This window comes from Falco peregrinus, chromosome 1 (assembly GCF_023634155.1).
Source record: "Falco peregrinus isolate bFalPer1 chromosome 1, bFalPer1.pri, whole genome shotgun sequence".
In the NCBI taxonomy this organism is placed as follows: Eukaryota; Metazoa; Chordata; class Aves; order Falconiformes; family Falconidae; genus Falco; species Falco peregrinus.
In genome coordinates, this window is record NC_073721.1 from 86253909 (window position 1) to 86265233 (window position 11325).

Here is an 11325-nt window from a genome sequence, read left to right on the forward strand (position 1 = left end):
CCAACCATTTGTTTCTTGAATTCACTTTTGTATTGTCACTCTGTATTGTCAATAGGGCTCTAAGTGTTTTAAGTTTGAGACTGTCTGCCTGCTATATTGCTGTATATAAACACCTCAAAAGAATTGAGGCTCTGTGAAGCTTCTACAAGCTTTGGAAGGAAAGCATATGCGGAAGGAGTGGCAAAAATGCTGAAAAAGAACAATTGTTTAAGTCAGTCAAGGCTGGGGAGGTTTACAAGGATCTCTGGGGGACTTAATAAAGGACCAGAACTTGGATAGCCACCATTCTCAACTCCTGCAGATTTTTGTCTTAGCTGCAAGTATCAGCATATATAAACAGAAATAAACAAATAAAATATAAAAAAACCCTACAAATTAAAAGTTAAAAACATACAGAAAAATCATTTTATTAAAGCATAATATATTTATATAGTCAAAACTCCTGCTGCAAGATGCAGAAAAAGAGTATGTGTTTATTTATGTATATTCATGAGCATTTAAAAGGACCACAGTGCTTCATCTATCACATCTATACACAGCTATCAGTAGCTGGGGCTGTGGTGCAGTGTTATATAATGCAAGTTTATGACTTTGTAAGATGTCATTTTCCTTTCCAGCATTTATGGGTTTGTTTTTTCTGTGTTTAGAAAGAAAAGTATTTCAAATAACTACTCAATTTATGGGTTTTTTTACACCACATAGGATGTACTAGATGCAATCACAGTATAAAATGTAACAATACTAATTGTCTCCTGTCATAGGGGACAGCAGACTAAAGATGTCCTCATCTGTTCTGTTGTAACATCTCTGTGTTCCTGAAATTACATTTTTCTTCACTCTGAACCCCCATGAGCCATGGCAATATGGGCATAAGGAAGAGTCAAAGTAATAGCTTCCCAGTTCTGAGAGACTCTTTGTACACAAGGAAGAAGGAAATGACCCATCCTTCAGAATTACACAATTTTAGACAGTAATTAATGCATAACCCAAAGAATGAGAATTTCTCTCACAAGAATCAGCAGTACTGGGGCTCCATTGGCTCCTCTGTAGCATCAGAAGACCTTCATGTTGCAGCAGGCCCCCACTCATGAAGGGTCTGCTGTGCCCTGGCATGGCAGAGAGTGCTGCAGGGTGGTAACTCTTTTTCAGTCCACAGCACGGCTGCCCTTCTGTGAGAAACAGGACCTTCTGCTGAGAACACAGCATTGGCCTTGCAGAAAAATGTATCTAGTAATAAGATAGTAACTGATCTGTGTCTATTATAGCTGTTCATGATTCTCAACATCTGTTCAGTTTTGGAGAGATTTAGAACAAACCCTGTAGAGTTCTGCTGATGTTATTGTTTAACTGTCTTTTCTGTGCACGTGAAGTACATCCCGCTTTCAATCTGCCAAATTAACACCTGACATCCCTTGCAGCCAAGGCATTCAATACTTCTATTTCCCACTGTGCTTCACGTTTTTCTGGCATAGCCCAGTTTCTGTTTCTCTTTCTAAGGTGACTTGGACTGCTGCCTTCTGACTGTGAGTTATTTTTCTGGGTTTCATTGTAAAGATGCTCGAATTGTTTCTACAGCTAAAGTAATTAATCTCCTTTTAATAAATGTTACATTTGTAATTAAATGCCAATATTGTAATTTTAGAATGTCTCCTGTTCCTACAGTTATTGCGCAGCTCTTTCCGCTACATGAAGCTAGGAATTTTAGGCAGAAAATCCCTATTTAATCCCCATGTTTTACCAGAGGAAAAATTCCAGAAAGAAAAGCAAATGTGAGATACTATAAAACAAAGAGTTTGAACTGTTCTGCCTATTCTGGATGGCTTGCCAAATACAATACTGCTATATATCATATCTAGTTTTTGCAGTTTCCAAAATGTATTCCCTTCTCTATCCAGCAGATGATGCTGATGAACTACAAACTATTCTCTGTTCAATTTTAGTCAGAGGAAAGATGACCAGCTAAAAGATGTAGGTTTGTCACATTCCAGACATTTATAAAATTTTCAGTTGCCCTCTTTAATTTTTCTCTTTTCTAAGATGTGTGATTCTGAGTCTCAGAACGTGTTGTTTTTCTGAAGCAGTTTTGTTACTAAAGGTTGAGCCTTTCAAGTACCTACTATAAACCTTTCATAACCCTCTGACATTTCAGTGAGTTTGACCATTTTCAGAAGTCCTTTGGCTATATTTACCATTTATTTACTTACATTTTGTGACATACAGCATTAGGTTTTGTGCTTTGTCAAGCATTTATTCCTGTTTCCAGTCTGCTGTAAATATGTGAAGCCAAATCCTTTCACTAAAAAGACAAAAACTAGAAGGGAAATGAAATATACTATATATAAAGAAAAAGGCATAACTGAGTTTCCATTAACCTTCCAGGATCCTCAGGTTTCTAATCTTTCTCTCGAGTAAGCATACCTTAATTATAGACTATAAAAGGAAGCTTTATAATCACTTCTACTTTGCAATGGATTCTGATTTTCTTACTCAGGGAGACTTGCTCCTAATTTCACAAGAAACCTCCACAGAGGCCTTTGGAATTACTTGCAGAATAAGCATGCTACTGATCATATATATCAAGGTTCAAGATTTTTCAACAGTGGCAATGCCTACATGGCATTTATAGACATTGTTTATATTTTGCTGTTGAAAGGAAAGTAGAGTCTAGAGAACAGGTTTTCCAAGGTGGATGTGGAAAAAACTTGAGTAATGCCTGCTTGCCTCAGTCTTGATCTCATTCTCTGAAGTGGTGGGACCATAGCTAGCCCTCTCCAGAAGCTAGGCAGCTAGTGACTTTCTCCTGTGCTAGCAGACCAGCACTTGTGGTCCTTCCAGCCACTGGATCTTGCAGCTGTTACTTGCTTGCTGAATTGCTGCACCACTAGGAGATGAGCCAAGAAGGAGAAATCCCAACTTCTGAGGAGAAAAGAAAAAGTAGAAAAGAGGGAACTGAGCTGCCTTTCTTTGTCCTTTATTTCTTTATCTGTCTCTTTTTAAACTCTGCTCCCTTGGGAAATGTATGAGCCCCTGAGGAGATGGAGAAATAACCTTCTTTCTTCCTGCAGCAAGCAGGTCTGATGTCTGTCCTTTGCAGACTGTGAGGCTGAAGCTAATTAGACCATTTGGCTTTTCTTACACTTTTTTCCCCCAGGAGGGCTGAGTTTTGTGAGAAAGTTGAAGCTTCTCGTGTCACTCCACAGCAGGCTCAAGGACAGGCAAAACCCATTACTGGTAATTGTATTGCAGGACTTGGCAGCATAGAGGAGATCTAAGAATAGGCTGCCCAACCGGCAGCTGGGACATGAAGTAGACAGGACACGCAGGATTCAAGGTGTAGGCTTCAGGGCTTGTGTGCCTTAAGCTAACAGCTGGGGAAAAACTTCCAGAACATACACATAAATCAGCACAAAGCACTTCAGCAGAAGCATATTTAGTCGTGTCAGTCATACAGGCATAGCTGTGTGGTTGGTTGTTGTGTAGTCATTACAGCAAAGAAAAACAAGAAATCAGCGGGTGGGCAGCTGTTTGAACAGGAACACACAGGAATCACCCGATCCTTTTCTGTTTCCCTGGCATCAGTCACCAACAAACACACCTTTGTCACCACGTGCAAGAGGAAAGAAGGGAGGGCAAGAGAAAGCACAGCACTTCAGACAACAACACACGTCCTTTCTCTGGAACAGGAACCACTTGCCAGGCCAGCAGTCTGCCTGAAACCTGGTTTTGTGATGTGTGAGTCCCTTTGGACGTGAACTTCATGCAAGTGTATCGGAAGACACTGTACTATTATTAGAGATAAATCACTGAAGTACATAATAATTCAGATCGCTAAGTTTTGAACACTTATCTCTAACAATCCATGTAAGGTCCTGCCACATGAAATACCTGCTTTTCTCTACAGTGTCCTGTTATATAGAGAGCTGGAGGGCTTAACAAGTACCTAGGCTCCTCTGCCAACAACCGTCTCTGTGAAGCGAGAGAGGGAAAAGCATTTTACAGAAATCTAAAAGAAAGGGAAATGACTGAGAAAACACAGAACTTAGAGATTGCCTGCAGCCATGGAACTGGGGAGACAAATATCGAAGAACTGGATGTGTTTTGTTTTATTTTGAACTTTGATACACCCTGGAGAGGGGCAGACTTTTCATGTAACTGACAGGAATTTTAACATGGAAGTGCTGCTGAATGACGAGAAAGAAGCTGGTGGTTGCTGTAGCTTAACTTGATAGAATTCATCAAGAATGACTTTGCTTCCTGTGATGAGTAGTCACAGGAGACATTTCATTGCTACTGTGGGGGCTGTTTTTAATTCACTGGAGACATTTGGGTTGAGAGACTGAGATTTATGGGCCATTGTATTTAAGTAAATTGGAACAATAGTTTGAAGTATTATAGAGGAAGCTAGGTGTAGAATATGTTGATAATCAGGAAGAAACATTAAAGTCAGCCTGTATAAAGCTTTGGTTGGAGTAGTATGCATAGCTTTGCACATGCACTTCATTGTATACATTGAGATGGGCATTTTTTAGTTTAGCAGAACAGGTTTGCCTTAAAATGATACAGCTTTAGGGTATACAAACATGAATTTGTGGGCTAAATGCTTGGGTGTGAAGAAACAATTTCCAAACAATTAACAGGAATGCAGATATCCAAGAGATGTATTCGAGAATGGCAATAACAGAAAAGAAGTTTCTCTCAAGGTCAAGGTATTAGTTATTTCTTTAAAAGAAACTGAGTTTTTACTGAGAAAAACGTTTACAACAAACATCCAGTTCATTCAATATTAAGCACTTAGCATTCTGAAAAATATGGAGTTCTTTGTAGTTTTAAGCAGTGCACAGTAAAATTACACACACTATAATTTCTATCACTTCTTTGTATGCAATCTCTGCATGTCCAAATTGCTTAGAAAACTGTATAGCTAACAATCTGAGACTGCGTGATTCACATGCGAGATTTCAGGGGGACTGGAGCATTCTGCATAAGGAATTAAACATTTGAATGTGAAGGTTTGGGATTTTCAGAACTGCAAGTGTTCTAAACAGCTTAATACAAGGAAATACTATATACAGTGTTAGAAACTACCAAATAGAAGAAATCTGATCAAGCTTCCTTTTCCAATGGAGAAGCAAATCAAAACCACAGTAGTCTTTTGCAGGGAGCAGGGGCAGAATTGCAAAGGAAGTAAGGCATGACGACAGTTTCTGTCCAGTTATGTAGGGTATTTAGAAGAAAATGGAATATAGTTTGTACTTCAATATTTTTGCTTGAATGAATAACAAGAAAATAAAGTTATTCATAAATTATATTGAATGGAATGTGTGTTAAGTTCATCCTATGATTTCAATTAGAGATCTGAATATCAGGAAAATATTTTGAATCAAATAGTGAAGCTCATTTGCAGACAAAGGAGCTGGCACAGGTGGAAAGACAAAATTACCTTCTTTTGCCTCTTGAGTTAAATACGTATAACCACAGATAGCAGTTGTGTAGGGAATTTTTGAAGGAAAACTATTTTTTGAGTGATTAAACTGACTTGCACCCATCTTGCATAGCATCAAAGTCTCAAGAATGACAGAGAAGGTAGTTTCCAAATTAGGAGATGTCATCAAGAAATATACTGTTCACATTTTTTTAAAAAAAATGAGTTTAGTGCTGCCCTACAATCACCAATTCTTTACAGAAACATACATGTGGTGAATGACTTGGACTTTGTTATGAATATCTGGGGTTCCATCAAAGTTGGATTTAACAGGAAAGGGAAAGAGGAGTCTGCTATTTCACAGCACTGTTTGAAATCAAAAATAGTGAAGAAATCATCACTCAAGAAATGAGACTTCATGGCTGTGTTCTGTTGAGTGGGCAGTGTAGTGTAGAGGGGCGATTTATTGCAGACACTTTTGTTGTGTCATTATTCACTCAAAATAATGTGACTTATCACACATGCAGACTGGTAGCTTATTTCAACAGGCACAGTTAGGTGCTAAATTGAGAACTGTGGAAGTGAAAAAGACTGTCTTGAAGAGCTGGAGTGTTTGTGCATGCTGATCATCGGCCTGTGATCAAATTTAGAGAAAGGGTAGTTTTGCAGCCATGTAAGGCAGTTGAAGGAACAACCTGAGCACATCCAGAATATTTATGTAAGCCTCATGAAAAGACCCAACATATTTCCAGAAGGCTGTTTGACGATGGTGGTTGACAAACATTTCTTCTATTGGCAACACTGCCTCAGGCTGTCCTTGTCCATGCCTGATTTCTGACATGCCAGGACAACAGTTTGTGGAAATGCTCAATGAGCAGGACCAGGGAACTCATCCAGGTGATGAACCACACTCTTTTTTTTTTTTTTTTTCTTGGACTATTTTCCAGACAAATCCGTTTCCTAACATGGCTTACAACATGACAGCCTAAATACTCACCCTGAAGCTTTTAAGAGCACATCTGAGGGACAAGAAAAAAATCGCAAAAGGTTAGAGTTTATTGCTTAGACCAGCACTGCTTGCCATTGGTCCATTACATTCACATAGGTTCAGAACTTCCCAGGTGTGCTGTTACCGGTAAAAATAGCTTGGCAGGATGTTTGGTTTATAATTTCAACTGATAAGGAGGGATCTTGAATCCCAAGGATGCCTAAAGGAGAGCTGATAGTAATAAAAAATTGTAATTTTACAGAATTTAAAAAAATTGAAGAATCAAATCTTAAACACACACAGGTGTGAGGAATATGGTAGCATTCTGATAACATGCAGATTGCCAAACAGAAATATTGAAAAACTCAGTTACTGAAAAGGTTGATCGATCCTGTAAAGACTTTTCTCAGCTTCTTTGACTCTCACATTCTGGTTAGTCTCTTAGAGTGAGGATCAAGAGTTTAACATTCTGATTTTCTGGAAAACAGCTCAGAGTTGACAATTTCTTTCACCTTTTGTGGGTGAACGTCCACATAATACAGAATTTAATTCAAGAGACTTGCAGGAAAACCAATAGTACCTATATTTAGTTACACACCAAGAACAGGATGACTTCAATATGGTTTTATTCTGTGCCTAAAATAAATAATTACACTATCTTCATTTGGATATAAAAGATAGTTTTGTAAAATGATCTGTAATTTCTAGATTTCAGGCAGATTTTATTAGCACTAAAACCACTCAGAACTTAGCTGTCAGTGCATACCATTTTAGTTAAGATATTTATGCATTAAGGAAATAATTGCACCTCTGTTTACATAGTTACTATCTAGAAATTGTGGGAGTTTGTTTAGGCTTCTGAATGGATGCAAGTACAATGGTATTGTTAATCTTTCATACCTGCATATGCTAACTGATCTTCATCTTTAGAAGGTGACACCAGGACAATACTATAGAATATAACCATTTAAGACTTGGTTATGATATTCACTTGTATCTTATTGATATATGACAGAATTAAATTTTCCAGAATATTTTTAAAGAAAAGGGACAAAGGTTGAAAAATAAAGGGGAAAGTCAATACCTGGAAAGGTGGTGCTTTCTTCTTTGGTAGTAGGATAAGGATTAGTTTCTAGGTAAACTGTTTTAAATCGGTTGTTTGGCTTTTTGTTTGTTTGTTTGCTTACTTGCCTGTTTCTCCTGAGTTAGATAGATTTGATTGTGGTGTCAGTTAATCTGTTGTTGAGTATATACAAGGCCTGTAGATGTACGTGTCTGTAGATGTCCCAGTAGTATTCAGAGCTGTATACCTTTCTGACATATATTAACTTCTTCAAATATAAGGGAAAATACTTAGTTTATTTCAGGATTTTTGACATTCTTTTTGCATTTGATCATAGTGAAATGCTTGGCAGAACTTCACATCTCATGGAATTATACCACACCTTCCTTCCTACACAGGTTATGTGAGCCCTCAACATTCCAGTCATGAGAATCATTCTGACATTTCAGTGTTGTCAGTTATATCAGATTTCTTTTTATCGTCAAGAACTGTCTTTTTTTGTGTGTCCTTGTTTCCCCGGCTCTAGCATTAGGAGATAAGCAAGTAAAATATTTCTTCTCTTTAAATTCTTTGACACCTTATGTGTGCCATACATTGAGTTCCAACAATATTTTTTCTACCTTCTTCTCCTGTTGTCAGTTTTGTGTCTTCCTGGCTGCTTCTCCAGTGAAAAAGATCAGCATTTGTGTCTATCAAGTACAGCAAAATTGCAGCATGCTGCCCTGTTATCACTGTGCTTTTGGCTTGACCTGCCTTTTTTCTCATGAAGTCACCAGCAGCTATTGCTCACCTTCCTGCAAGAACTCCTATCAGATATCTCCTGCAATCTTCTGTTACATTTTGCCAGATAAGTTCCTCAGCAAGTGACTTGCTGAGAGTCTAACACCTATGGGATAAGTTGAGTGGTTTCCAGATGTTTTTTCACCTTGTGTCATAAGTTGCTAGTCAGCTACATGGGCTTCTGCTTTTCTGTGGTTTCCTGCTGCTGACCCTTTTCTCTGTGACCCCTGCCAATGATTCCCAACCTAGTCATTCAAGGAATTTTAATGTGCTCCTACTGTACCCAGGATTACACTTCAATCACATGAACATAACCTATGCTGCATTTCTGCTGGCTTGCACCACATGCTCCCAAAGTCTCTTTCAATTAGCAAAAAAGGAAATGATAGCAAATCCAGTACTGATCACATCTGTTCTTCTCTCCTCATTCATGCACATGGCATAGAGCTACTCCTCTACATAAGTAATCATACTTTCCCTCTGACCTACCTTTCTAGATGGACCTACTCCAGATTTCAACAAAGCCAAAATATCTCCCTTCTTGGCTTTCTGCCATCACAACACACTCCAGATACCTGATACGATCAATGACCCCAAGGCTCAAGCTTTGAATTCTTCTAAAGGAAATTACAGGCTTATGTCCCCTAAGGAGACTAAGAATCATAGAACCCCAGACCATGAAAAGAAACAAACCAACAGAAGCTCACCAAATCCCTTCATTTCCAAGAACAGGATTTGCACGTGGTCTCTCAAAAAATCCTGTTAGTTATTCACCCATGATAGTCATTGATGATGCCTTTTCTTTGCTGTTGAGAGACTTCATTGTAAGTCAAGTGATGCCATCTGCTAACAGCTGATCATCCCATTTCCAGGTTAGTAATAAACAAACCAGCAGCAGCCTAATACAGAATTTTGAGGCACCTCACTGTTAATTGTTACGACATCAAAAATGGACCACATAGGTTTATTTTGTTTACCCTTATACTGTCCCACTGTAAGTTGGTTTACCTATTGGTAAGTCTTTACATATTCTTGTGGTAAACTTTTTAATCCTTGGGCTTGTTTGAATCACTATTTACTTTGACAATTCTCATCTTTAGAGCGATACAGTACAGATCAGAGATTAAAAATATGGCACATAGTGACTACTAAGAGTACAATCAATAAAAAGGGTACAGAAATAAAACTGGTAATAAGGAATATGCATACATCAAGACCAGAAGGTCTGCAACCCAATAAAGTCACATCAAAGATGACTTAGCAGCAGAAAGCTTGGGGTCTGATAACAGGAGAATGGGAACAAGGTTTCAATATGTCACACGAGCTGCTCCTTTTCTCTCAACAGGAAGGCAGAAATAAAGATACCTAGAATGAGAAAATAAAGATGATGGGCAGTAGCCTTGCCTAAGAATTAGGGAGGATGCAGAATGCAAAACTGAGGCCATAATCATGCCATTGTGACTGCTCGATTCCCAGAGGATGTAAAGAGCTTGTCCAAATTACGGTTTGTTGTAAGCAAACCTAAGAGACATACCAAGGATTCAATAGCTAGTATCCCTTGTCCTTTATGTCACACACACAGAGTCCTGAGCAAACCTTTTGGTGCTTGTGGGTATGAGTGAATGAATGAGTGAAATCATGAGTGCAAGTGACTGAAATCAGTTTTAAAACAAGTATGATCATCCTCTTCCATGGAGCCTTGAACTGAGCTGTGTAACACTGATTCTTACACATCTAAGGCTGCCATTTATTAATGACTTATGCCATAAGAATTTTCATGATACTAACAGCAAAAAAGCATTCCAGTACACCTACGAGGCTTCAAGGGATATGTCCTTGTGGGCAAGACTTTCACCTGCAGTGAAGGCAACAGTATGAGATGGTCTAGGAGCTCTGGAGCTTTTCCTTCTTCCCTTTGCCATTTTTGGGAAGCATATTCCTTTCCCCTCACAAAAGCTCTGCCTTCTCCTGCCTCATTCCTAGGGACCCACAGATAAGGCAGCTCTGCTCTGTTTCAACACTTTTCCAGGGAAAAACAGCCCACTTCTCGGCCCTCTGCCTCTCCCCAGCTGGGACAGAGAAGACATGTAGCAGTATTGCCCTAGTGAGAAAGAAAATCTCACAGAGGCACAGGCACAACTGGCAGAGGCAAAGCAGAGCACAGCCCATCTGGATTACAGAGGACAACGCAAAATGTATGCTGGTTTATAGTACTGTAGTACCTTAGTACTCAATCACTTTGACCCCAGAGGCAACATATGTATTTAGAAGGGCAATTCTATCATACCGTTGAAAAATTAGTCATCACTGCTATCATTGCTAGGTGATTAAAAGGAATGCGTCTGTCTGGGCTATGCTCAAGATGAGCATACTCATCTCCTGGGAGTCAGTGGTCCATTCGCTCCTCCAGGAGCAGTAAATTGGGTGTTGAGTAATCTGTCCTTTGAAATGTGTAAAGAAGCTGTTAAAGAGAGCACAAAATGTTTAGCCAGCAGTACCAGCTGGATGTGAGGCCATCCAGGATACTCTGTTCAGCTGACAGCTGTTACCAGAACCACATGAGGGTTAGTCTGTAACTCTCTCATGTTTCATTCTTCTTGTCATCGTTCCCTTTGTTTTGCTCTGTAGGAGGGGAGGAAAAAGATACAGGGACGATGCAGACACTGGTGGATAGAGAGCTAGGCAGGATTTGTGTGGTGGCAGGCATTTGATATGATGCGCACACCACGTTAGACATGCTATTGTGGAAGAGTGGAAGGAAGTTCTTGTTATGTCATAAACTGTGTCCTTGCACAAAAAAGCAAATGGCTTTCTGGTCATTCCATCTGCCAGTCCTTTTCCTTGCTGAGGAAAGCTATTCTTTCTTTCCCCTACCCCACCCCCCACCCCACACCCCTACCCCACACCCCTTCTTTTGCTTTCTGTTGTGGGGATGGTACAAGGGTGCACCTGACACTCCATGAGGAAGGGAGCGGAGTGGAAAGTGTGAAAACTGATCCGAATGTGTCCAGTGCTTGCTGCAACAGGGGAAAGCCCCGGTGGTGAGTGGTGAGTGGAGGTGGGGGTTGGAAA